Source organism: Numenius arquata, chromosome 9, assembly GCF_964106895.1.
Source record: "Numenius arquata chromosome 9, bNumArq3.hap1.1, whole genome shotgun sequence".
Lineage (NCBI taxonomy): Eukaryota > Metazoa > Chordata > Aves > Charadriiformes > Scolopacidae > Numenius > Numenius arquata.
The window spans coordinates 35,210,411-35,216,410 of NC_133584.1; positions in this window are offsets into that span (position 1 = coordinate 35,210,411).

Sequence of the window (6,000 nt, forward strand, 5' to 3'; positions counted from 1 at the left end):
GAATACCTCCAGGGATGGTGCCTCAACCACCTCCCTGGGCAGCCCATTCCAATGCCTGATAACCCTTTCAGTAAAGAAATATTTCCTAATATCTAACCTGAACTTCCCCTGGCGTAACTTGAGGCCATTACCCCTTGTCCTATCATCTGTAACTTGGGAGAAGAGACCGACCCCCGCCTCTCTACAGCCTCCTTTCAGGTAGTTGTAGAGAGCAATAAGGTCTCCCCTCAGTCTCCTCTTCCCCAGACTGAACAACCCCAGCTCCCTCGGCCTCTCCTCGTAAGACTTGTGCTCCAATGATGTCAGTCATCCAAACAGTCATGATGCTGTTAAGCTGGTTTGAGTATGAAATGTTCAGCACAGTATTCAAACTTGAAGAACTTTCTTTTAATTCCATGATCCCACAAACTCTGCACCATTCTAAAAGTGTATTTTTGTCATTTTTCCAAGATAACTGCAGGACTTGCCACTTTTGCCACGGGGTTGACCATTTTGCTGCAGCTAAGGTTATGTTCTGTGTCCCTGCCTTAGAGTGCCACTTATTTGCTCATTTTCCCCAGCCGGAAAAGCTGGTTAATGATCTTGCAACAAATGCAGAGTGTAAAGGGATGGAAAATCAGAATGCCCAGTTTATGGATGGAAAATCAGTTTACGCCCACCAAGTGAGGAAAATCAGTAGCTCAGGCTGGTAAGTTCTTAAGAACAATGACACGATCATGGACCAGGACACGTGCAAGTCTCATGTTCATGGGCAACACCGAAAATGTTGCCGAACAAGCAATCTGATTGCAGCTTTAACAAACACTGCCACTGGAAGCCAGCCTAAAACTGCAGCCTGCCTCTGTACTCATAGATTAAACATGGTGCTGAGTTCAACTGACGTGGGATAACCTACTCCGATTACCCCTTGAAACAAACGTGGCCGCATCCAAATTGCCTACGGGGAAGACACCTCTGCTCGTGCTAAGTCTCCAACTGTGAAGTGTGCTCTTTGGTCTGGGCCAAACCTCTGCTAATTGACCATTTGAACAGTTTTAACAGGATAGAAAAACAAGTTTCACTCTCCAGGGCTGCTCCATAGTTTTCCAGGGAAAAACATGCCATCTTTTTATATATTTAATATTATTATTTTATATTTAACCCAAAGCAACTTTATATCTTTATATATATATATATAAAGCGGCTTCAACCCAAAGCAACTTTCTTCGAATAGCCGGTGCTCATCCCTGCACGGTTTCTTCCTCTCTCCAGCTGGCTGCTAAACAAGTTGCTCTGGAATAGGAGTGAATCCACCAAAATCCACCTAGTAGTTGCAAGAAGGCAGAGCTTCTGCCTTTGTCTGGCCGGTGGGTTAGTATCCAAGAGATGTTCCTGAGACTGGCAGTGCACCGGCCAGGGCAGGTCAAGGAGTAAGACAAGAGCTCGCGTATTTGTTTTGAGTGCTGTACCTGGCCTGGACCCAAGGAGGAGAAGTGCAACAAAGTTGAGGAGCATTTCTCCTATTGAACCCCGTCCTGCTGGTTTTTTACAGGTTAACAGTTATGTCTGTATCTGCCTTTTTTTTAATTTTTTTGTTTCACTACTACTTTCTTTTCCTCTAATACTAAGCAATGATCACCAAATTGTCCGAAATTAGGTGAAGACCTAACCTGTTTCTTTTTTTTTTTTCATTTCAATTAATCATTAACATTATTGCAAAAAGCCATATGATTACTTCAGCCGAAATTAAGAATCAAAATTAACATCTACACTACTAGACTCAAATCTTACGATGAAAAACCTTACAGGGGGTTTGTCAGCTCTTTCACACAAAAATCCTTTTCTTGGGAAAAGAAAACAGACGAAGAAGTGAAAAGACATCATCGTCGTCGAAATCTCCCCCCAAAAAAATCACAATTCAAACAATCTCATAACCCAAACTTTCTTACTGAGGTATTGACTGAAACCTATACAGTTTCGGCAGTATTTTTGTTACTTTTTTGTGTGTATATTTGCATCAATCCAACAATAACATTACCAGTAAGAACTGATTTTTTAAGTATTTTTTTAACAGAATCATTGATGTTGCAGCAACCCACCTCACAAATGTTTTACAACAACATCCATATGGTCAGCTGTCAAACTGTCCCCGTCATCCCATCCAAACATAGTCCAATCCATCGTACCCCAACCTGTTCTGCTACCTAATTAACAAAAAACAAATCCCTTATTTGCATTAAATATATATCATTGCACAGTTTCTACTCCCACTTTTACTAACTAGCAGAGTGCCCAATGCTAATTTGTTGGAGCGCAGTTCTTCCCTACCCGCATGATTACCACTGCTAATTGGAGGGTAAACATGGTGCTGCCAATATCTAGTCTCCCTTTCAAGCTGCCCAGTTGATCCATCACGTCTGGGATGTTTGGATCTTTATGGATGGCAGGGATTAGCACAAAATGTCCCTTCTCTCCTTCCAGCTCCCTTTCAGCTCTTACTGTTAATTTACCCACAATCTTATTTATTGGGCATATCATCGGCTTGATTGAATTCTCGTGTAACTCAGTCTTTATATATATTGTCTTATTAACTTGCTTTCTTTACGTTTTCACCTCTTGAAATAGCCTTCTTGAATTTATTTTTTTTTTAATTTCTTTATTCAAAATATTTATTTATGGATTTTTCCATCATTTAACTCAGCTCCTTTACTGATCTGGCTTTTTCAGAAGTCTTGACAGATTTACACTTTTCCTGTAGTGTATTTGTGTCGTGGCTAGCCCAGCTTCTCTCTGTATGTCTGTTTTGCAGTTCTCTGCTCCATGCTTTTTATTACTTCTTTAAGTATTTGCCATCCAGGTTATGCTGAGATTTTTATTTTTTTTTCTGACCATGATGCACAGATACCTCTGTACTTACTATAAATAGCAGGGCAAATGTTCTGAGCTGGCCTTTGAATTCCTGCAGGCTCTGAAGTGAGTAAAGTATGAATCATGCAGTGGAGAGAGGTTCGGGGGGCTATTTTAGTCAGAATACACTCTCGGTCTCTCAGTGTTAATTTATTTAAGTGGGGAGTGATGATGGTCACATCCCTTGTGACACTCTTAAGTCTTTCTGGCTCCACTCCTACAGGGCTTTCAGATCCTGGATTTATTCCCCAAGTCCCCTGTCCAAGACTCTGGTACACAGGCGGAGGAAATCTAGATACATCTTCACAATCTTCTTAAATTTATCCTGACAGGTAGGTCTGTCATCCACCTCTGCCTCTCACGGCGTGCATCTTCTTCAGTATGTTTAGGCTGCTGTAGCGAATATGCTCACTGCATCCTTGTTCTGTTACATATCATATTTTTGATCCCTTAGCATCATTTTGCAGGCTACATATCAAGGAAGAATCTGCCCTGTGCCTGTGCTAGCCTTCTCCAAAAGGATGTCACTTTTCTGTTTCATTATAGCATGTTCCATATGCTTTAAATAATTTTGCCTACCATGCTGGGGTTTGGGGGAGGGAGGTGGGTTCTCTTGTTAATCCTCCTTTAATTACTTTTGAGCATTCGATCAATGTTATAGAGAGAGGTTGAAGCATCAAAGATAAGAAGTACTCACAAATTTGAGAAATCAGAGCCTGGGTAAAGGGTGGAGAGAGAGAGAGAGATTCAAATTCCTGCCATGGGAAAGAAAAGCAGAACTCTGCCTCTTTTGTGCCTGGAGCAGCAGCAAGCAGCCAGTTAACACAAACGTCCTGCCCATCAGTGTAAATGCAGCTTGAGCTCAGCCACTGCTCCATCGTCTCCAGGCAGGCAGGGGAAGGTTTGAACTATCAAGCATCAGGACTAAGAAAGTCGAATTAATTTGTAGACTTAATGTATTCTGATGCACAAGGATCTCCTTCTTTTTCCTAGTCTACTATCTGTCTTTACCATATTTAAATGGTGAGCTTCTGAAACACGCAAAGAAGATTTCAGTCTTTCTATGTGTATAGATACTGATGTTTTCTTTTATTGCAAATGATTACCACTAAACTAATTTATAAGAAAAAAATGCATATAACATTTAAGATTTGCCGCATTTCTAATACTCTCCTGAGATTAATCAAATTTCTACCTGTATAGCAATAAAGAATAGGATCCTTTCTTACTAAGTAATCTGCAGGAAATTGAAAAATTTCTTTAACCCCAAAAGTATTGCTATCCAACATAAAAGCTAGACATGGCTATGTATGTAGGATTTTTTATCTTTTTCTTTTAATCATATAAAAATTAATTTTCAGGATTCGGAATAACACAAAGAAGGTTTAAAATATTTTTTACAAGGAGAATCTCTTACTGTCTGAAAATTAAAAAATATTATTCTATCTCTATTAAAAGAAACCCACTGCAGTTTAACGATTTTCTCAGCCCTTTTGGTGTTTATTTAAGGCTATTGAATAATACAGACTTGGCCAGGCGGATTTCCCATATTAAGTCTATGACTTGATCATGAAAAAATGTCCTGTGAAGTACTAGCACACAGTGAGTTTTCAAATACCCAGTCACTGTGTAAAACAGTCTGCAAAATTCCAACCTAAACATAAGTGGTGAGCCACTTTCCAATTGCTAATGAACCTCTGTGTTAGACCTACCCAGAGCATTTTCACCGTTACAAGTGAAAACTCCCAAAATAAACACCAGGGTGGGATCCGGTCTGCCTCATCCAGCCACCAAACCTGCACCTACCTTTTAAGCTCCTCTTTTAAAAGAGTAGTTTCCTGCAGAATACTTGGAAAGAGGGGGGTATCCTGCTGGCCTCCGAAAGGACATCCAGCCTGCCTGAATTTAGGTGCCCTTTTTTTTTGCCGGAAACAAATTTTCCGTTTGTTTTGAGTTGCTTGGGTGCTTTTTTCGGGTTTTCTGGGTTTGGACGTTGGGGTCTTTTTCAAATGTAAGTGATGCACAGGAGTGGAAACTTCAGTATGTTTGCAAGTTAGGGGAAAAGAGTCTCCCTTGCATGTAATACTGGGTCCTTGTCCCCATTTTGAATTGATTCCAGCATAAGGAGTTAGACATAACCCTTACGTTCCTTATGCCAGCAAAACTCCAAATTAATTAGAAGTTGCCTGAGCAAGACATATGAGATGAAGACGATTAACATACCAGCTAATTCTTGAGTCACCTTCCTACCAGAAAATAAATATAGTACTTTGTCTTAGTGTTTTGTCTTTATAATACTTTTGTTGTGTTCTAGAATTTCCTTTGGCTGAGGCTTTGTGGAAGTTGAGCTAAAGCAGCAACACCAACTAGTTTATTTAAAAGTAACAGTGAAATGTCCAAATAAAGGCTCCTCTCCCCGTCGAGTCTTGTCTAAAACTGCGTTGGTTTCACTGGAAGCAGAACGCAGTCTCAGAACGTAAAACCCCAGTCCCATCCTCCAGCAGTGGGGGCATCAGTTCCTACTGTAACGCTCCTTAAAATTCAGGGCCTGCTGATGAAACTGTTGATTTACCTTCAGACTCCAGAGCGAGAATAACTATTGGCACCAGAATCTTGGCAATCCTTCTTCAGATCACCTACGTGAATATGTAGAAATCTGGTACACACAGTCATTGTTTTGAAAACTACACGATATCTCTGCACAACAAATTTCAGAAGCTGAGACTTATCCTAGTAATTTTTCAATCCCTGTTAAAATCGCCTACAATATAGCCACACTAAATAGAAGAAATTACTGTGTTTATACTGCCAATTAGGAAACCCAGTTTATCAGTTGCACAGCTACTAATAACATATTGCTTTCAAAACCACAAGGTTATTAGATATATTGAAGACCTAACAATTTTTATAACAAATCTCCTAGCAGTTGAATGGCAAGGGTGGATCACAACGAATCTAAATGAATCCAGCTGGTATACCTTACTGTCGTATTTTAGGTGGTATTGAGGCATTACAGAGAAAAGCAGCGACTTTTTTTTTTTTTTTTTCCTAGCATACAGTGTCCCACATGTTTTCAAAAGTGACTGTGTTCTCTATATACATATGTCATTTTTA